Below are 23105 nucleotides of genomic sequence, written 5' to 3'. Positions count from 1 at the left end.
CCTGCACTCACCTGCTCTGTCTACCCTACCTGCTCTGTCTACCCTATCTGCTCTGTCTACCCTACCTGCACTCACCTGCTCTGTCTACCCTACCTGCTGTCTACCCTACCTGCACTCACCTGCTCTGTCTACCCTACCTGCTCTGTCTACCCTACCTGCTCTGTCACCCTCACCTGCTCTGTCTACCCACCTGCTCTGTCTACCCTACCTGCTCTGTCTACCCTACCTGTTCTGTCTACCCTACCTGCCCTCACCTGCTCTGTCAACCCTACCTGCTCTGTCTACCCTACCTGCTCTGTCTACCCTACCTGCCCTCACCTCCTCTGTCTACCCTACCTGCCCTCACCTGCTCTGTCTACCCTACCTGCTCTGTCTACCCTACCTGCACTCACCTGTTCTGTCTACCCTACCTGCTCTGTCTACCCTACCTGCTCTGTCTACCCTACCTGCTCTGGCTACCCTACCTGCACTCACCTGCTCGGTCTACCCTACCTGCACTCACCTGCTCTGTCTAACCTACCTGCACTCACCTGCTCTGTCTACCCTACATGCTCTGTCTAACCTACCTGCACTCACCTGCTCTGTCTACCCTACATGCTCTGTGTACCCTACCTGCACTCACCTGCTCTGTCTACCCTACCTGCTCTGTCTACCCTACCTGCACTCACCTGCTCTGTCTACCCTACCTGCTGTCTACCCTACCTGCACTCACCTGCTCTGTCTACCCTACCTGCTCTGTCTACCCTACCTGCACTCACCTGCTCTGTCTACCCTACCTGCTCTGTCTACCCTACCTGCACTCACCTGCTCTGTCTACCCTACCTGCTCTGTCTACCCTACCTGCTCTGGCTACCCTACCTGCACTCACCTGCTCGGTCTACCCTACCTGCACTCACCTGTTCGGTCTACCCTACCTGCTCTGTCTACCCTACCTGCACTCACCTGCTCTGTCTACCCTACCTGCTCTGTCTACCCTACCTGCTCTGGCTACCCTACCTGCACTCACCTGCTCGGTCTACCCTACCTGCACTCACCTGCTCTGTCTACCCTACCTGCTCTGTCTACCCTATCTGCTCTGTCTAACCTACCTGCACTCACCTGCTCTGTCTACCCTACATGCTCTGTGTACCCTACCTGCACTCACCTGCTCTGTCTACCCTACCTGCTCTGTCTACCCTACCTGCACTCACCTGCTCTGTCTACCCTACCTGCTGTCTACCCTATCCTCACTCACCTGCTCTGTCTACCCTACCTGCTCTGTCTACCCTACCTGCACTCACCTGCTCTGTCTACCCTACCTGCTCTGTCTACCCTACCTGCTCTGTCTACCCTACCTGCCCTCACCTGCTCTGTCTACCCTACCTGCTCTGTCTACCCTACCTGCACTCACCTGTTCTGTCTACCCTACCTGCTCTGTCTACCCTACCTGCACTCACCTGCTCTGTCTACCCTACCTGCTCTGTCTACCCTACCTGCTCTGGCTACCCTACCTGCACTCACCTGCTCGGTCTACCCTACCTGCACTCACCTGCTCTGTCTACCCTACCTGCTCTGTCTACCCTATCTGCTCTGTCTACCCTACCTGCACTCACCTGCTCTGTCTACCCTACCTGCTGTCTACCCTACCTGCACTCACCTGCTCTGTCTACCCTACCTGCTCTGTCTACCCTACCTGCTCTGTCTACCCTACCTGCCCTCACCTGCTCTGTCTACCCTACCTGCTCTGTCTACCCTACCTGCTCTGTCTACCCTACCTGTTCTGTCTACCCTACCTGCCCTCACCTGCTCTGTCAACCCTACCTGCTCTGTCTACCCTACCTGCTCTGTCTACCCTACCTGCCCTCACCTCCTCTGTCTACCCTACCTGCTCTGTCTACCCTACCTGCCCTCACCTGCTCTGTCTACCCTACCTGCTCTGTCTACCCTACCTGCACTCACCTGTTCTGTCTACCCTACCTGCTCTGTCTACCCTACCTGCTCTGTCTACCCTACCTGCTCTGGCTACCCTACCTGCACTCACCTGCTCGGTCTACCCTACCTGCACTCACCTGCTCTGTCTACCCTACCTGCTCTGTCTACCCTATCTGCTCTGTCTAACCTACCTGCACTCACCTGCTCTGTCTACCCTACCTGCTCTGGCTACCCTACCTCCACTCACCTGCTCGGTCTACCCTACCTGCACTCACCTGCTCTGTCTACCCTACCTGCTCTGTCTACCCTATCTGCTCTGTCTACCCTATCTGCTCTGTCTAACCTACCTGCACTCACTTGCTCTGTCTACCCTACATGCTCTGTGTACCCTACCTGCACTCACCTGCTCTGTCTACCCTACCTGCTCTGTCTACCCTACCTGCTCTGTCTACACTACCTGCACTCACCTCCTCTGTCTACCCTACCTGCTCTGTCTACCCTACCTGCTCTGTCTACCCTATCTGCTCTGTCTACCCTATCTGCTCTGTCTAACCTACCTGCACTCACCTGCTCTGTCTACCCTACATGCTCTGTGTACCCTACCTGCACTCACCTGCTCTGTCTACCCTACCTGCTCTGTCTACCCTACCTGCTCTGTCTACCCTACCTGCTCTGTCTACCCTACCTGCACTCACCTGCTCTGTCTAGACTGTCTCATTAAAAACGGTTGTTGTCACATTCTCTTGCATAATTCAACAAGTGTGTCAAAATAGCAGGATACCCTTGGATAAAAGGGTATCAACACAATTACACCCATCTAAACATACTTTACATTGTTTGCGAGATCAGACATAATCACTATAATCCGAGTTCATTTTCGGGAAATTGCTTTCATTTCATCTCATTTGTAAACATTAAACTGTATTAAATTATAACTTTTTTCAATGCCACAAAAAAAATGTACACCCATCAAAATAAAGTTATCCTCTTTCTTGTGATGTAAGTGTCGAGACGATAAGTTCAATTCCAGAAAAAGCTTTAGTGTTCTTCTCGATTCAACTAACAGCCAATGTATCCCATTGAGCCCATTTCAACCATTACCGGGGTGTGTTTGACATGACTTTACAAACATTTCCGTTGTCGTAACGTTAACGGGGGAAAAACGACATGTGCAGGCAAGAGTATGAAGAGTCACAAAAAGCAATCAGTCCACGGAGATTTAAGTGAAAAGTGGATTTTGCACCCATCAAACACAGGAAATAGATGGCTGAAAAAAACAGATCCTCAGATGGGTGGGGCATACGCTTCCCTACTTTAGATTAGATGAAAAGGAAGAAAATAGGAAGGATAGGGAAAGGAAGAGGACGGATAGGGAAAGGAAGAGGACGGATAAGGAAGATGACGGATAGGGAAAGGAAGATGACGGATAGGGAAAGGAAGGATAGGGAAAGGAAGAGGACGGATAGGGAAAGGAAGAGGACGGATAGGGAAAGGAAGGGGAAGGATTAGGAAAGGTTGAGGAAGGATAGGGAAAGAAGAGGAAGGATAGGGAAAGAAGAGGAAGGATAGGGAAAGAAGAGGAAGGATAGGGGAAGAAGAGGAAGGATAGGGGAAGAAGAGGAAGGATATGGAAAGGAAGAGGAAGGATATGGAAAGGAAAAGGATAGGGATAGGGAAAGGATGAGGAAGGATAGGGAAAGGATGGGGAAGGATATGGAAAGGTTGAGGAAGGATAGGGAGAGGAAGGATAGGGGAAGAAGAGGAAGGATATGGAAAGGAAAAGGATAGGGAAAGGAAGAGGAATGACAGGGAAAGGATAAGGTTGAGGAAGGATAGGGAAAGGAAGCGGAAGGATAGGGGAAGAAGAGGAAGGATAGGGAAAGGAAGAGGAAGGATAGGGAAAGGAAGAGGAAGGATAGGGAAAGGAAGAGGAAGGATAGGGAAAGGAAGGGGAAGGATTAGGAAAGGTTGAGGAAGGATAGGGAAAGAAGACGAAGGATAGGGGAAGAAGAGGAAGGATAGGGAAAGGAAGGAGAAGGATAAGGAAAGGTTGAGGAAGGATAAGGAAAGGAAGAGGAAGGATATGGAAAGGAAGAGGAAGGATAGGGAAAGGAAGGGGAAGGATAAGGAAAGGTTGAGGAAGGATAAGGAAAGGTTGAGGAAGGATAGGGAAAGGAAGGGGAAGGATAAGGAAAGGTTGAGGAAGGATAGGGAAAGGAAAAGGATAGGGATAGGGAAAGGAAAAGGATAGGGATAGGGAAAGGAAGAGGAAGGATAGGGAAAGGAAGGGGAAGGATAAGGAAAGGTTGAGGAAGGATAGGGAAAGGAAGAGGAAGGATATGGAAAGGAAAAGGATAGGGATAGGGAAAGGAAGAGGAAGGATATGGAAAGGAAAAGGATAGGGATAGGGAAAGGAAGAGGAAGGATAGGGAAAGGAAGGGGAAGGATAAGGAAAGGTTGAGGAAGGATAGGGAAAGGAAGCGGAAGGATAGGGGAAGAAGAGGAAGGATATGGAAAGGAAGAGGAAGGATAGGGAAAGGAAGAGGAAGGATAGGGAAAGGAAGAGGAAGGATATGGAAAGGAAGGGGAAGGATAAGGAAAGGTTGAGGAAGGATAGGGAAAGGAAGAGGAAGGATATGGAAAGGAAAAGGATAGGGATAGGGAAAGGAAGAGGAAGGATATGGAAAGGAAAAGGATAGGGATAGGGAAAGGAAGAGGAAGGATAGGGAAAGGAAGGGGAAGGATAAGGAAAGGTTGAGGAAGGATAGGGAAAGGAAGCGGAAGGATAGGGGAAGAAGAGGAAGGATATGGAAAGGAAGAGGAAGGATAGGGAAAGGAAGAGGAAGGATAGGGAAAGGAAGAGGAAGGATATGGAAAGGAAGAATATGGAAAGGAAGAGGAAGGATATGGAAAGGAAGAGGAAGGATATGGAAAGGAAGAGGAAGGATGGGGAAAGGAAGAGGAAGGGATAGGGAAAGGAAGAGGAAAGATAGGGGAAGAAGAGGAAGGATATGGAAAGGAAGAATATGGAAAGGAAGAGGAAGGATATGGAAAGGAAGAGGAAGGATATGGAAAGGAAGAGGAAGGATATGGAAAGGAAGAGGAAGGATATGGAATGGAAGCCATTTGAGAATACTGAGAGGGTGAGTCGAGCACGGAGCATTGTTTTATCTCCCAGCTTCATCAGCTCTGCATATCCAGACTAGTTGATTTATCAGTGTCCTGCATCTCTAAGCTGTCTGGGGACCTGCAGAGGAAATTAAAGTATTAGCCTGCCAGACTGGGACAGTTGATACACATCGGCTAATCAAGTGACCTTGGATTGACACCGATGGGAATCCATGGTGAATTATTTCAGCAGTATGTATTGCCTGGGCTGGGACTGAGGGCCTCGTAAAAGAGTCTTATAGGACCTCAAAATAATCGGATTTCTCCTGTGCCATCTATTCAAACATAATTCCATTGCTGCATAGATATCTGCCTGTAATGCAAATGATCCATGAGGAAAACAATCATATTGGCATCTGGTCAGTCATCTTCATTAGGAGCTTCATTGTGTGATCGCAAACAATAGTGTGTGCACTACAAATATTGTGCTGCGTTTGCATGTCTATCACAGGAGGCTGCTGAGGGGAGAACGGCTCATAATAATGGCCGGGAAAAGGAGCAGATGGAATGGCATCATACACCTGCTAACCATGTGTTTGATGTATTTGATACCATTCACTCATTGCGCTCCAGTCATTACCACGAGCCCGTCCTCCACAGTTAAGGTGCCACCAACCTCATGTGGTCTCTCTAATAATATTGTGTGTGTGTGTGTGTGTGTGTGTGTGTGTGTGTGTGTGTGCGCGCGCGTAGAGGGATTTGCTCTGTTTCGATTTGCTCTGTACCACAAAGTTTGATCTGGCAGGCTAGCCACTTAGTTAGCCAACCAAATGCATAGCTGGAGCCCTGGGCTGGAGAAAATGTATTTGGCTTATCTTAGATAGTTAAACGTAGACTGAGTGGAATTATGTTGCCACGAGCAGCATCGCAGATATTGCGATGAGCGAGATGCATGACTTCGCTTTCACACAGTCACACAAAGCATGTGCACAGGTTCGCTTCACACTTTTATCATGTGGTAGCCACGGGACAAAAACAGAGAAGTTGAGACTCACGCTTCAAAGCTCTTAGTTGTCGTGGAAATTGACCACTATGCTGTATTATTTCTGCATCTATGACATATTAATGTCTACCTTTAACTTATAGTTATAAGCAGTGGGGTAGCACCCCCCGAACTTTAGGGTGCACATGCAAGTGTGCTGATGTTTGAGTGTATGCATGTGTATAATGAGCTAAATGGAGATTGTGGAACAGGAAATTGAATATGCAGCTAGGGACAAAACAGACTGGAACACTACTCCACAGTATAATGTAATATAACAGAACAGATTTATCACACCCCAGACATATTAGTTTCTCTCCAACCAAGAAATGGAAACATTATCATTATCATTTTCACTTTTACAATCCTATCACTTAAAATTGTCCTGCAATAACTAGGACCAATAATTACATGTTTTATTTGCTTAGTCGACACTTTGCAGGCCTCTGGCAACTTCCTGTACATTGCAAAGTTCAAAATATATACAGATAACTCAGGGGATTTAAAATCTCTCTAGGATAGGGGACGCAAGCGTCCCACTTGACCAAAAACCAGGGATAATGCAGCGCGGCAAATTCAAATAAAATTATATAAAAATCAAACTTTCATTAAATCACACAGGTAAGATACTAAATTAAAGCTACACTCGTTGTGAATCCAGCCAACATGTCAGATTTTAAAAAGGCTTTTCGGCGAAAGCACAAGAAGCTATTATCTGATGATAGTACAACGGTAAACAAAGAGAGTAGCATATTTCAACCCTGCAGGCGCTACACAAAACACAGAAATGAAATATAAATCATGCCTTACCTTTGACGAGATTATTTTGTTGGCACTCCAATATGTCCCATAAACATCACAATTGGTCCTTTTGTTCGATTAATTCCATCTATATATATCCGAAATGTCCATTTATTTGGCGCGTTTGATACAGAAAAAAACAGCTTCCAATTTGCGCAACGTCACTACAAAATATTTCAAAAGTTACCTGTAAATTTTGCCAAAACTACAAACTACTTTTGTAATACAACTTTAGGTATTTTTAAACGTTAATAATCGATCAAATTGAAGACGGGTCTATCTGTGTTCAATACAGGAAGACAACAAACCAACGCTACTTTTCAAGTGTTGCGCAACTCTCAACAGTGTTACCCAGTTCCTAGATGGCCATACTTCTTCATTGCACAAAGGAATAACCTCAAACTTCAACCAAATTCCAAAGACTGGTGACATCCAGTGGAAGCGGTAGGAACTGCAAACAAGTGCCTAAGAAATATTGTTTCCCAATGACAACTCACTGAACAGACAGAGACCTCAAAAAAATAGGTTTTGCCTGCTACATAAGTTGTTATACTCACAGACATGATTCAAACAGTTTTAGAAACTTCAGAGTGTTTTCTATCCAAATCTACTAATAATATGCATATCTTATATTCTTGGCATGAATAGCAGGAAGTTGAAATTGGGCACGCTATTTATCCAAAAGTGAAAATGCTGCCCCCTGTACCTGCCATTTCTCCACTGTGCTACTTAGCATTTCTCTCAGTCAATCTGGGACTCATTATTTACCCAATTGATCGCTGTGTGGGCTGCTCTCATGCAGATTCCCCCTGTTAGCCTATGGTGACTCACAGGGGACCAACCAGCTGACCAAATACCAGCCAATAAGGGCATCAGGCCAATAAGCCAATGAGTAACCAGCAACAAAGAAACACACAGACAGTTTAACTTACGCATCACATGGACAAGTCTGTTCCTCCTCCAGAAGAGAGAAATTCATATTTGGCAGTGATATGGTGCATAGTACATTCCATGCCTACACTCACAGTAAGCACACACCCACAAACACACATACAGCTGTGGTCTTCTAAAGTGTCTAAAATAAGTAGACACTTAAAAAACCTTTGGTGTTCACACATGTATTTCTTTGATTTATAACTGCACAGGACCAAGAAAGAAAAAAATCTAAACTGAAATTTAAATTTTTCTCTTTGAGTAAAAAAATAAATGGCCTGGACTAAATTATAAAATATTCTAATTAATTTTGTTGGAGGCGAGTGATTCTCGTTTTTGTGTCATCTATCTCACCTGTGGTATGTTGCAGGTGCCTACAGGGTAAACATTGCCTTTCAACCAGTTTTGAAAAGAGAAAAAAAGAGAAATCAGAACATTCTGCTCCATTGCACTGCATTGTAAAGTAAAGGGTGCCAAATATATTTGACCGCAACTGTATAGGAAAACATAGAAAAAACCCACTGACTTGTGCTTCCTCAGAGAGAGACCCATGTGCTGCCTCATCTGCTGCAGGCCATGGTAGTCCGTGTAGATGAGGTCAAAGGGCAGAGGTCCTGTCAGGGGGCAGCTTCCTCTTCCAGGGGGGACCCCAAGAAACCTGCACACACAGAAGCTCGGCTTAGATACAGCAAACACGTCACAACACAACTTAAATCACTGTATGTACAGTACCAGTCAAAAGTTTGGACACACCTACTCATTCAAGGGTTTTTCTTTATTTTTTACTATTTTCTACATTGTAGTATAATAGTGAAGACATCACAACTATGAAATAGCACATATGGAATCATGTAGTAACCAAAAAATGGTTAAACAAATCAAAATATATTTTATATTTGAGGTTCTTCAAAGTAGCCACCCTTGGCCTTGATGACAGCTTTGCACACTCTTGGCATGTGTTATTTCATAGGTTTGATGTCTTCACATTTATTCTACAATGTAGAAAATAGTCAAAAGAAAGGAAACCCCTTGAATGAGTAGGTGTGACTGGTAATGTATATCCACTGTCAATATGAGAGGAATGTATATTAACAATCGACACGGAGAATAACAACAGTCTTGGAAAATAAATACATTATAGGGAACTGGACAATGTGTAGTAAAACTGTATATCCACACAATGAAGGGAACAAGACACAGTAAAAAGCAGCGGAAATACTATGTTGCTGTAAAAAGCAGCGGAAATACTATGTTGCTGTAAAAAGCAGCGGAAATACTATGTTGCTGTAAAAAGCAGCGGAAATACTATGTTGCTGTAAAAAGCAGCGGAAATACTATGTTGCTTTAAAAAGCACCTAAAAATATTATGTTGCTTTAAAAAGCACCTAAAAATATTATGTTGCTTTAAAAAGCACCTAAAAATATTATGTTGCTTTAAAAAGCACCTAAAAATACTATGTTGCTGTAAAAAGCAGCGGAAATACTATGTTGCTGTAAAAAGCACCTAAAATACTATGTTGTTTTAAAAAGCACCTAAAATACTGTTGCTTTAAAAAGCACCTAAAATACTGTTGCTTTAAAAAGCACCTAAAATACTATGTTGCTGTAAAAAGCAGCGGAAATACTATGTTGCTTTAAAAAGCACCTAAAAATACTATGTTGCTGTAAAAAGCACCTGAAATATTATGTTGCTGTAAAAAGCAGCGGAAATATTATGTTGCTGTAAAAAGCACCTAAAATACTATGTTGTTTTAAAAAGCACCTAAAATACTGTTGCTTTAAAAAGCACCTAAAATACTGTTGCTTTAAAAAGCACCTAAAATACTATGTTGCTGTAAAAAGCAGCGGAAATACTATGTTGCTTTAAAAAGCACCTAAAAATACTATGTTGCTGTAAAAAGCACCTGAAATATTATGTTGCTGTAAAAAGCAGCGGAAATACTATGTTGCTTTAAAAAGCACCTAAAAATACTATGTTGCTGTAAAAAGCAGCGGAAATACTATGTTGCTGTAAAAAAGCAGCGGAAATACTATGTTGCTGTAAAAAAGCAGTTGCTGTAAAAAGAAATACTATGTTGCTGTAAAAAGCAGCGGAAATACTATGTTGCTTTAAAAAGCAGCGGAAATACTATGTTGCTTTAAAAAGCAGCGGAAATACTATGTTGTTTTAAAAAGCACCTAAAATACTGTTGCTTTAAAAAGCACCTAAAATACTATGTTGCTGTAAAAAGCAGCGGAAATACTATGTTGCTTTAAAAAGCACCTAAAAATACTATGTTGCTGTAAAAAGCAGCGGAAATATTATGTTGCTGTAAAAAGCAGCGGAAATACTATGTTGCTGTAAAAAGCAGCGGAAATACTATGTTGCTTTAAAAAGCACCTAAAAATACTATGTTGCTGTAAAAAGCAGCGGAAATACTATGTTGCTGTAAAAAGCAGCGGAAATACTATGTTGCTTTAAAAAGCAGAGGAAATACTATGTTGCTTTAAAAAGCACCTAAAATACTGTTGCTTTAAAAAGCACCTAAAATACTGTTGCTTTAAAAAGCACCTAAAATACTATGTTGCTGTAAAAAGCAGCGGAAATACTATGTTGCTTTAAAAAGCACCTAAAAATACTATGTTGCTGTAAAAAGCAGCGGAAATATTATGTTGCTGTAAAAAGCAGCGGAAATACTATGTTGCTGTAAAAAGCAGCGGAAATACTATGTTGCTTTAAAAAGCACCTAAAAATACTATGTTGCTGTAAAAAGCAGCGGAAATACTATGTTGCTGTAAAAAGCAGCGGAAATACTATGTTGCTTTAAAAAGCAGCGGAAATACTATGTTGCTGTAAAAAGCAGCGGAAATACTATGTTGCTGTAAAAAGCAGCGGAAATACTATGTTGCTGTAAAAAGCAGCGGAAATACTATGTTGCTGTAAAAAGCAGCGGAAATACTATGTTGCTGTAAAAAGCAGCGGAAATACTATGTTGCTGTAAAAAGCAGCGGAAATACTATGTTGCTGTAAAAAGCAGCGGAAATACTATGTTGCTGTAAAAAGCAGCGGAAATACTATGTTGCTGTAAAAAGCAGCGGAAATACTATGTTGCTGTAAAAAGCACCTAAAAATACTATGTTGCTGTAAAAAGCACCTAAAAATACTATGTTGCTGTAAAAAGCAGCGGAAATACTATGTTGCTGTAAAAAGCAGCGGAAATACTATGTTGCTGTAAAAAGCAGCGGAAATACTATGTTGCTGTAAAAAGCAGCGGAAATACTATGTTGCTGTAAAAAGCAGCGGAAATACTATGTTGCTGTAAAAAGCAGCGGAAATACTATGTTGCTTTAAAAAGCAGCGGAAATACTATGTTGCTTTAAAAAGCACCTAAAATACTATGTTGTTTTAAAAAGCAGCGGAAATACTATGTTGCTGTAAAAAGCAGCGGAAATACTATGTTGCTTTAAAAAGCACCTGAAATACTATGTTGCTGTAAAAAGCACCTAAAATACTATGTTGCTGTAAAAAGCACCTAAAAATACTATGTTGCTGTAAAAAGCAGCAGAAATACTATGTTGCTTTAAAAAGCACCTAAAAATACTATGTTGCTTTAAAAAGCACCTAAAAATACTATGTTGCTGTAAAAAGCAGCGGAAATACTATGTTGCTGTAAAAAGCACCTAAAATACTATGTTGTTTTAAAAAGCACCTAAAATACTGTTGCTTTAAAAAGCACCTAAAATACTGTTGCTTTAAAAAGCACCTAAAATACTGTTGCTTTAAAAAGCACCTAAAATACTATGTTGCTGTAAAAAGCAGCGGAAATACTATGTTGCTTTAAAAAGCAGCGGAAATACTATGTTGCTGTAAAAAGCACCTAAAAATACTATGTTGCTGTAAAAAGCAGCGGAAATACTATGTTGCTGTAAAAAGCAGCGGAAATACTATGTTGCTGTAAAAAGCAGCGGAAATACTATGTTGCTGTAAAAAGCAGCGGAAATACTATGTTGCTTTAAAAAGCACATAAAATACTATGTTGCTGTAAAAAACACCTAAAATACTGTTGCTGTAAAAAGCAGCGGAAATACTATGTTGCTGTAAAAAGCAGCGGAAATACTATGTTGCTGTAAAAAGCAGCGGAAATACTATGTTGCTGTAAAAAGCAGCGGAAATACTATGTTGCTGTAAAAAGCAGCGGAAATACTATGTTGCTGTAAAAAGCAGCGGAAATACTATGTTGCTGTAAAAAGCACCTAAAAATACTATGTTGCTGTAAAAAGCAGCGGAAATACTATGTTGCTGTAAAAAGCAGCGGAAATACTATGTTGCTGTAAAAAGCAGCGGAAATACTATGTTGCTGTAAAAAGCAGCGGAAATATTATGTTGCTGTAAAAAGCAGCGGAAATACTATGTTGCTGTAAAAAGCAGCGGAAATACTATGTTGCTGTAAAAAGCACCTAAAAATACTATGTTGCTGTAAAAAGCACCTAAAAATACTATGTTGCTGTAAAAAGCAGCGGAAATACTATGTTGCTGTAAAAAGCAGCGGAAATACTATGTTGCTGTAAAAAGCAGCGGAAATACTATGTTGCTGTAAAAAGCAGCGGAAATACTATGTTGCTGTAAAAAGCAGCGGAAATACTATGTTGCTGTAAAAAGCACCTAAAAATACTATGTTGCTGTAAAAAGCAGCGGAAATACTATGTTGCTGTAAAAAGCACCTAAAAATACTATGTTGCTGTAAAAAGCAGCGGAAATACTATGTTGCTGTAAAAAGCAGCGGAAATACTATGTTGCTGTAAAAAGCAGCGGAAATACTATGTTGCTGTAAAAAGCACCTAAAAATACTATGTTGCTGTAAAAAGCAGCGGAAATACTATGTTGCTGTAAAAAGCAGCGGAAATACTATGTTGCTGTAAAAAGCACCTAAAAATACTATGTTGCTGTAAAAAGCAGCGGAAATACTATGTTGCTGTAAAAAGCAGCGGAAATACTATGTTGCTGTAAAAAGCAGCGGAAATACTATGTTGCTGTAAAAAGCAGCTGACATACTCTGTTCCTGTAAAAAGCAGCTGACATACTCTGTTCCTGTAAAAAGCAGCTGACATACTCTGTTCCTGTAAAAAGCAGCTGACATACTCTGTTCCTGTAAAAAGCAGCTGAAAAGCTGAAATGCCTTAAGGGGGTCATTCTAATGCTCTGAAATGGCCTGGACGCTTCCATAAATGTTGTGTGCCATCTCCCATGTGGTGTGTGTGAGAGAGCGATGGGGAGCCCCAGCCGTCAGAGCTCCCAGCTCTAGTCACATCAACTAGATGTGTCTGGTTTAAGGGGAATGATATCAGAAGTCTGATAGGTGGAGGTGCAGAAATGGGTCAGAGAATGTTCCTAATTCAGCCATTGGTTTGCCACTCGCTCTATGTGCAATTAGTAGGGAAATTAAAGAAAAGGTGTTTGTGTTGCCGTGAGCAATAAAACAAGCAATGCATCTCAGCTCACCTTAAGAAGCCTAAGCTCTTTAGACTTTCCGCACTAAAAACGGTATTGTCATGAAAACAATCATTTGCTTGCCAAAATGCAAACAAACACATTTTAATTTATTTCCCTTTGTAAACAATTCTCTACACCAGCCACCTGGCTCTGAAAAACACCTGCAGATTTGTAAATAAAGGGTTTGTAAATGAATGTTTCAAAACAGAGGGTGGACCCGGCCTGTTATTCACATATTCTGATGTCTGTCACCACAATATTACCTGACTCTCTCATAGGAGTGACTCACTCTCAAGAACCATTGATGTTGTTGATTATTTAGCCATATCAGTGACCCACAATCACCTCAGAGAGATAACGGATAGGCAGGCAGTATGTACAGGGATATCTAAACACCTGATTTAGCCATATCAGTGACCCACAATCACCCCAGAGAGATTACAGATAGGCAGGCAGTATGTACAGGGATATCTAAACACCTGATTTACCATATCAGTGACACACAATCACCCCAGAGAGATTACAGATAGGCAGGCAGTATGTACAGGGATATCTAAACACCTGATTTACCATATCAGTGACCCACAATCACCCCAGAGAGATTACAGATAGGCAGGCAGTATGTACAGGGATATCTAAACACCTGATTTACCATATCAGTGACACACAAACACCCCAGAGAGATTACAGATAGGCAGGCAGTATGTACAGGGATATCTAAACACCTGATTTAGCCATATCAGTGACCCACAATCACCCCAGAGATATTACAGATAGGCAGGCAGTATGTACAGGGATATCTAAACACCTGATTTACCAAATCATTGCTGTCCATAATGCATGGCTGAGTAGGGAGAAGCTTCCAAATGACACCCTGTGGAAGAGGTAGTGAGGCATTGGAATGAAAATGACAGCTATCTGCCTCCTATCCAGACTTTTATCTCTCGAGCTGTCGGAAATTAACACAATTCTGCAGCTACCACTTATGCTAATGACCGTAACATCAAGAATTGGAGTCCAGGAAATTGGCCACTCGTTACAATTTCCAGAAATAGCTGGTGTTCTCTGACTGACTGTGAAACAGTCTAAGTTTTGCTATTCAGCGAAGGAGACACAAATCAAACCCCGCACACACTGACATTAGTCAGGCATACAAGGTAAACATGTCAATTGCAGGTCTTGATTAATTCCTCCGGATTCCACTTTACAGAGTGGCTAGGTTTCTAATGTTGGAGTGTTCTTCAGATGCAGTGAGATTGCCCTAGTCAGCAGCCAGAGTAATTGCTTCCCTTTGCTAGAGCCAAAGTTTCAGGAGGCTGTCAGACACAAAATGGCCCCTGCAATCAAACGGTTTTCAGCTGAATTATGTCTGCCTCTAAATTATACGATTTTTTTTGTGATTGCACTGCAGACGGGAATATTGTGAACACATTGCCTTTTTAAAGGGAGATGGACAGCCTCTGTGGGAGAGGAAATGTAATTGCAGGGGGAGACAGGGAGAGCAGTTCTGTAAATGACATGGTATAAGCAGAGGTAGAGATAATGGTAGCTAAATGCAACTTATTTTTATACTATCCAACTAGTTGAGTTTGTTGAATAGTTGAATTTGACCCAGATCTGGTCACTACAGCACAACACGTCTGTCCATAATGTGCATTCTGCACACATCTTGTTAACATATTAACCTGATTGCACAGTTTCCAGGCTAAGTTGTATAGATCTATGTAGATGAAGGATGACAGTGTTTGTGTGGTTGATTTACATGCTTTGCCCTGGGGTCTTCTGAATGTGTTCGTGCTCACAGCTGTTCTAGCGGGGCTTTGCGATAACAGCAGAAAGGCTTAGACTGCTACTGTATAAATAGTGTGAATAAACAGACAAACAGTCACACACACACCTGCAAATAAAAGTATCGATTTTGCTTTTGTTTGCTCAACTGATTTAGTTGGAATTGCAAACGGGTGGAAACAGGCACGGTAGAATGTTCCTCTGCAGTAGATTTGATAATGAGCAGAGAGTGTCAGCCGTCACTGCTTTAAACTAGAGCTGTATCGGTCAATTGTATAAAGGCTTACAAAAACAAAAAGGGGTCTTCACTCAAGAGTGGATTCAATTCTCTTTGCCTGCACCTCACTCAAAAATAGATTGCACTAGTCAAGCCACTTGTATGGAGGTATGCCTGTGTGTGCATCCAAACAGCACCCAAACACAAGCCTTGTACACTTCACCTGACTGGAATTAATCTGATTGCAGTGTGGGCCTGCATAGTAACCCGAAGACCTACAGTAAAATCATACCCTGTGTCTGGCATTCAAATAACTCAACTTGGACAGTTTGCATTTTTGTCGGGTAGTGTCATGTTTTACTATTGGAAATGAACACGCCAGGCTTAATTTCAAGCATGACTGCTCCTAAATGGGGTGATTTGCTCCTACTGTGGCAAACTTTCACTCCCAAAATGGCATTGGCATGCCTCACCTTTCTGTGTGTATGTGTGTGTGTGTGGAGGGATTTGCTCTGTATTTTATTAAGGACAGATACACTGTAGCAAAGTCAGAATGGTCAATCTAATACACCCCCACAATGGAAGTGAAGGAGCTGCGAGACATTCTCTCACCTTGAAAAGCTAGAGAAGTCATTTAACCTCACCATGGCTCAAGCAGTGGCATACCTACCTTCCCCTGGGACAACAGTAGATTTAACAATATACAGCTTTCTATTCTATTTTATATTATGACACATGTAGTGTATCTGACATCTGTATCTGTTCTAAATACTGTGGCTTCACCTGTGCCTTGTGCCTTGTGTCATGTAAAAATCTTCCCTGCGTGAAAAACTTCCCAATCGTTCTGATGGTGACATCATGTTGTAAAATTCCGTACAACGTGAAAATGTTCCCAGTTTAAGAATTAAAAGGCTGAGCTCGTTCAGATGTCTCTCTAAGACACCCATGACACCTTGCAGCAGTTCAGACAGGTGGAACTCATATAACCCAATAAAGAGGCATTTATAACCTTGAATATCACATTTCATTTAATCGTATTAGTGCTTCGTAAACAACAGGTGTGGACAACCTTCCCAACAACGCAGAGAGAAAGAAAATAGTGAAATAATAGAAAAGTAAAACACGTAATAATAAATACACAATGAGTGACAACTTGGCTATATACACAGTACCGAGTCGATGTGCAGGGGTGCGAAGTAATTGAGGTAGATATTTAATAGAACTAGGAATAAAAAAACAGATAAACAGAAGCAGAAGCATATGTGATAAGTCAAAGTTCAATGTAGATAGTTAACCAGATTCCTACCCAGACTATTTAACTAACTATTTAGCAATCTTATGGCTTGGGGGTAGAAGCTATTCAGGATCCTGTTGTTTCCAAACTTGGTGCATCATCACAGCTTGCAGTGCGGTAGCAGAGAGAACAGTCTATGACTTGGATGTCTTGAGTCTTTGGCAATTTTTAGGGCTTTCCAAGGACACCGTCTGGTATAGTGGTCCTGGGTGGCAGCTAGCTCGGGTCCAGTGATGTACTGGCCTGTAAGCACTACCCTCTGTAGCTCCTTATAGTCGGGTGCCAAGCAGTTGCAATACCAAGTGGTGATGCAGCCAGTCAAGATGCTCTCAATGGTGCAGGTCTAGAACTTTCTAAGGATCTGAGGACCCATGCCAAATCTTTTCAGCCTCCTGGGGGGGGGGGGGGGTATTGTCGTGCTCTCATCACAACTGGGTTGGTGTGTGTGAACCAGGATACATCCTTAGCTATGTGGACACCGAGGAACTTGAAGTTCTCCACTACAAGCCCTGTTGATGTGAATGGGGGCGTGCACAGCCCTCCATTTCCTGTAGTCCACAATAAGCTCCTTTGTCTTGCTGACATTGAGGGAGAGGTTGTTCTCCTGGCACCACGCTGCCAAGTCTCTGACCTCCTCCCTATAGGTTCTCATCGTTGTCAGTGATCAGGCCTACCACCGTTGTGGCACCAAAAACATAATGATGGTGTTGGAGCCGTGTGCAGCCACACAGTCGTGGGTGAACAGGGAGTACAGGAGTGGACTAAGCATGCATCCCTGAGGGGCCCCCGTGTTGAGGGTCAGCACGGTGGATGTGTTGTTGCTTACCCTCACCGCCTGGGGAGGCCTGTCAGGAAGTCCAGGATCCAGTTGCAGAGAGAGGGGTTCAATCCCAGGGTCCTTAGCAATGAGCTTGGAGGGCACTATGGTCTTGAATGCTAAGCTGTAGTCAATGAACAGCATTCTCACATAGGTGTTCTTCTTGCACAGGTGGGAAAGGGCAGTGTGGAGTGCAATAGAGATTCTGTCATCTGTGGATCTGTTGGTGCGTTATCCAAATTAGAGTAGATCCAAGGTGTCTGGGATGATGGTGTTGATGTGAGCCATGACCAGCCAAGCATTTCATGGCTACAGATGTGAGTGCTAAGGGCGATAGTCATTTAGACAGGTTACCTTGGGGTTCTTGGGCACAGGTATGGTGGTCTGATTGAAACATGTATGTATTACAGACTGGGTCAGAGAGTGGCTGAAAATGTCAGTGAAGACACTTGCCAACTGGTCAGCACATGCTCTGAGTATGCATCCTGGTAATCCCTTTGGCCCTGCGGCCTTGTGAATGTTAACCTATTTAAAGGTCTTACTCACGTTGGCTACAGAGAGAGTGATCACACTGTCGTCCGGAACAGCTGGTGCTCTCATGCATTGTTCAGTGTTGCTTGCCTCGAAGCAAGCATAGAAGGCATTTAGCTCGTCTGGTAGACTCGTGTCACAGAGCAGCTCGTGGCTGGGTTTCCCTTTGTACTCCATTATAGTTTGCAAGCCCTGCCACATCCGACAAGCATCAGAGCCTATTCGATCTTATTCGATCTGTTGTATTGACGCATTTCCTGTTTGACGGTTCATCGGAGGGCGTAGCGGGATTTCTTGCATCCGGATTAGTGTCCCTCTTCTGGTTGGGATATGTCTACGTACATACGGTCACTGTGGGGACGTCGTTTTGCACATATTAATGAAGTCGGTGACTGATGTGGTAAACTTCTTAATGCCATCGGATAAATCCCGGAACATACTCCAGTCTGTGCTAGCAAAACAGTCCTGTAGCTTAGCAGCAGCTTCACCGACCACTTCCGTATTGAGTGCATCACTGGTACTTACTGTTTGAGTTTTTATTTAAAGCATGAATCAGGAGGAATGAGTTATGGTCAGATTAGCCAAATGGAGGGTGAGGGAGAGCTTTGTATGTGTTTCTGTGTGTGGAGTAAAGGTGATCTAGAGTTTTTTTGCTTCTAGTTGCATAAGTGACATGCTGGTAGAAATTAGGTAAGAGGGATTTCAGTTTTCCTGCATTAAAATCACTGGCCACTAGGAGCACTGCTTCTGGATTAGCATTTTCTTGTTTGCTTATAGCTGTATTCAGCTTGTAAAGTGTGGTCTTAATGCCAGCATTGGTTTGATGTGGTAAATAGACAGCTATGAAAAATATAGGTGAAAACTCTTGATAAATAGAGTTTATAGCTTATCATGAGGTATTCTTACTCAGGCGAGCAGATTCCTTAATATTACAGATCGCGCGCCAACTAACGAAGAGACACGCATCTCCCCCTTTGAGCTTACCCCGACACTGCTGTTCTGTCCTGCCGATGCATATTTAAAACAGCTAGATGTATATTGTGCATGTCCTAGTTCAGCCACAACTCAGAGAAAGACAGAATATTACAGTTCTTCAGGTCCCGTTGAAAGTATAGTCTCAAACAGAACTCATCCAGTTTGTTCTCCAGCGATTGTACGTTCGCCAATAGAACTGAGTTACGGTATTTATTAGAACATGTAAAAAAATGATTTAAGGGATAGATCAGATAAAAGATGTGGTGTGATAATGTGAGAACAAATGTTTAATAATTACAAAGTGTCTTATGTGACCCCATGAGGCAGTATTGCACACAAATGCACTAAATCTGCTGTGTTCAGGGCTTTACTTGGATATATGCAAATCCCTGCAAACTTGGAGAGAACAGGGGGATTACATTTGCAGTTTTGGAGCTGAAAATGAGCAGCAGTTGAATAAGAAGCAACACATGCACATGAACAAACACACACACACTGAGTCTGACGCACGCACACACACACACACTGAGTCACACACACACACACACACACACTGAGTCTGACGCACACACTAGAGGAAAGACATCTGGGGCTGACTGTCCTGCTGAGAGTTCGGCAGGAGTGGGAGAGAGTAGGTGAAGAAAGGGGGAGGGAGGGAGGGAGAAGGAGCGGAAGAAGAGAGGAGGGAAGGATGGACTGGCACCCCATGAGAAAAGAACCAGCTACATGCACCAGGCCATCTTGGTGTATCCCACTGAGTGGACTGGCCACCTGCACCGTGCTGCCAGATATCAGAGAGAGAACCTTATACTGTAGCTGAGCAGAAGTCTATCTCACAGAGAGGAGGAAGCCACATTCACAGGAAGGAGGCCGGGGTGAGGCCATGGGGTGCAGAGGGCTCAGTGTGGAAGAAAAGAAACGGGCAGAGGGTAGTGGCAGTGTGGAGACCTGCTTGGAAGAGCAGAGCCAGGCATAGTAATGACCCAGTTGAGAGAGTTGGGCATAAGAGACTGAGACGCTGCATCCGTCAACAACAAAAGCACAGCTTCCTCTTAATGTGGAACACCCACTCGTTATGCTATTTCCACACTTTTATTCACTGATTGCTTATTGTTAATGTTGAATGTCGACCGCCCACTTTTTGGCTCGGTACAGTCAGCCCTGTGAGTCAAAATCTCAATGTAGAGAAGATTGAGTGGAGCTAGCAGACACTACTGCAGCTACTGTGAACTGTGTTTGGGCTCTCCTGCTCCATGTCTACTGCAGGATATATACAGTATACAACAGCTGTTCATATTTGGTCCTATTTTCAAAATACAGGGTGTATCCAATTAAATGTCAAAATGTTCAAGTGGAACAAATCAAAGAGCAATGTTACAATGTAAATATTTTCAAAGAGCAATGTTACAATGTAAACAATGTAAATATTTGTATGGACATAACAAGATTCAACAACTGAGACATAAACTGAACAAGGTCCACAGACATGTGACTAACAGAAATAGAATAATGTGTCCCTGAACAAAGGTAGAGGGGTCAAAATCAAAAGTAACAGTCGGTATCTGGTGTGGCCACCAGCTACATTAAGTACTGCAGTGCATGTCCTTCTCATGGACTGCACCAGATTTGCCAGAACTTGCTATGAGATGTTACCCCACTCTTCCACCAAGGCACCTGCAAGTTCCCGGACATTTCTGGGGGGAGTGGCCTTAGCCCTCAACCTCCGATCCAACTTGTCCCAGACGTGCTCAATGGGATTGAGATCCGGGCTCTTCTCTGGCCATGGCAGAACACTGACATTCCTGTCTGGAAATCACACACAGAACGAGCAGTATGGCTGGTGGCATTGTCATGCTGGAGGGTCATGTCAGGATGAGCCTGCAGGAAGGGTACAACATGAGGGAGGAGGATATCTTCCCTGTAACGCACATCGTTGAGATTGCCTGAAATGATAACAAGCTCAGTCCGATGATGCTGTGACACACCACCCCAGACCATGACGGACCCTCCACCTCCAAATCAATCCCGCTCCAGAGTACAGGTCTCAGTGTAATGCCTCCTCGCAGCATGCCTAAGGCACGTTCACGCAGATTAGCAGGGACCCTGGACATATTTCTTTTGGTGTTTTTCAGAGTCAGTAGAAAGGCCTCTTTAGTGTCCTATGTTTTCATAACTGTGACCTTAATTGCCTACCATCTGTAAGCTGTCAGTGTCTTAACGACCGTTCCACAGGTGCATGTTGGTTCATTGAACAAGCATGGGAAACAGTGTTTAAACCCTTTACAATTAATATCTGTGAAGTTATTTGGATTTATACGAATTCTCTTTGAAAGACAGGGTCCTGAAACAGGGACGTTTCTTTTTTTGCCGAGTTTACAATACAGCATATAGGAGAGGAAACTAGCAGCGATTGCAATATCTTGCATCCATATGTTGTTTACTGTAGCGATTCAAACTGGATGAAAACTGACATGCAACACTGTCAAAAACACACCATGTAGTCCTTTGGTCTCAATCTCATTTAGGCATCACGCTACGACTCTTGGATGAAGTCGAATCCCTCTCGCTGCAGCTAAATCAAGTCACATGATTCTATCATGTTATCGTGCCGTGACCCAAATGCTTTGATCACTGCGAACGATAAAAATCTGCCCTCAACTCTGATTCTGTAAAAGTGCTGCGCACTGCAACATATTGTAAACACATAGCAGTCTATTTTTAACAGGGATGCTTTAGTTTGGCTTTTCAAAGCTGAGAAACAAAAGCACATCGTTGGAAAGGCTGGAGGGTGAGAGAGGGCAGTAGCACTTGCAGGCACACACAGCAGCCCCCATTCTGGAAGCCTAATGGGGGCCTAAATCAGCCTCAAAGGGTGATTTGATAGGGGTAAAACGACAGGGAGAGTTATGTTTCTTAGTGCCTCCTTCCCATACACATAGTGGCTGTGCTCTTATCGATGCTATATCTGATTCCAGATCAGTTTGACCCCACACGTCATTTATTGCACGGTTCTATGATGCTTCTGATTGGACTCGTGCTGAGGGTTCAAATGATGCATGTTCCTCATATTGTGGAATCACCCCCTCCCTTTCCATCTCTCTCCTACTGGTCTCAGAGGGTGGAGGACAGAGTCTGTGTGGGTGGAGACATACAGAGCTGCTGTATGAGGGGGGGGTTCTCAGTATTCTCCTGGCCCTGTCGTCACTGCAGAGCCATCCAGCTCTGTCAGGCTGTTATCCCCTCCCTCTCTCCTCCTCAGGTGTACATAAACCATGCTCTGGTGCTGGCTAATTACTCACGTCGCACTGGGAGGAACAGGGGGGAGAACCCCTAGAGGAAGTGACAGCTGTCTGCACTGCTTGGCTAACCGCCGCCGGGCACCTTTTAGCACATGTGATGCTGTTCCCGACAAATATGATGTCACAACCACTGAGGCTCCCCCTTCAATTGACCTCCCCTCCGTTGACAGAGACTGGAGCCTCATCACTTCCTCCCATCCCCACTCTCAGCCTAGTGACTCATCTGCCCGTCAAGGCAACACAGCAGAGGAAGAGGGTGACCAATAATGGGATGTTTCCATGTTTTAAATGTTAGTCATTTAGCAGACGCTCTTATCCAGAGTGACTTACAGTGGTGAGGGCATACAGTATATTTTCAGACTTTTTTTCATACTGTGACATAGAAAAACACACTGCACCATCCCCAACTACTACCACAACTTGACCAACAGAAGAATGGGCTTACATTAATCATGAAAATATACAGATGGAACAGACCTTTGGAGAATGACTTTTCCAGCTGTTTTTCTGTGCGAAGGCGGACTTGATGAATCTGGCTGCATGCAGAGGAGCGTCCTCCTCTCTTTCCAAAATATCACTCAAAATATACCAAAGCAGCTTAGTTAAGCATCGGCAAGCGACGTGAGCCAGAAACTTATACCGAGAAAAAAGACCCTCAGCTGAAGTAGCGAGTGGAACGGAGACGTCTGAATAAAAAAGATTGTATGAATAAAAGAGAGCCAGAGGACTAGTCCATAAAGCTGGCAGGGGAAGTGACAAATGAGAAATAATTACAACCACTCAAGCAAACTGCTTGGTTTCATCCAAACCACCAGGTACTGTAGCTACTACTAATCTATATCTAACTTAGAGTAGTAGTAGCTACAGTATCTGGTGGTTTGGATGAAACCAAGCAACCCATGATCTGCAAAACATCAAT

The 23105-nt window shown here is 43.3% G+C and overlaps 1 pseudogene; it reads right to left on the bottom strand.

The window, feature by feature from the left end:
- Positions 1–23105, bottom strand: part of LOC115104299 (alpha-1,6-mannosylglycoprotein 6-beta-N-acetylglucosaminyltransferase B-like) — a 91538-nt pseudogene that overhangs the window by 29571 nt on the left and 38862 nt on the right.

This window comes from Oncorhynchus nerka, linkage group LG21 (assembly GCF_034236695.1).
Source record: "Oncorhynchus nerka isolate Pitt River linkage group LG21, Oner_Uvic_2.0, whole genome shotgun sequence".
Lineage (NCBI taxonomy): Eukaryota > Metazoa > Chordata > Actinopteri > Salmoniformes > Salmonidae > Oncorhynchus > Oncorhynchus nerka.
The sequence above is the reverse complement of the archived record's forward strand: the minus strand, read 5'-3'. Positions and strand labels throughout refer to the sequence as shown.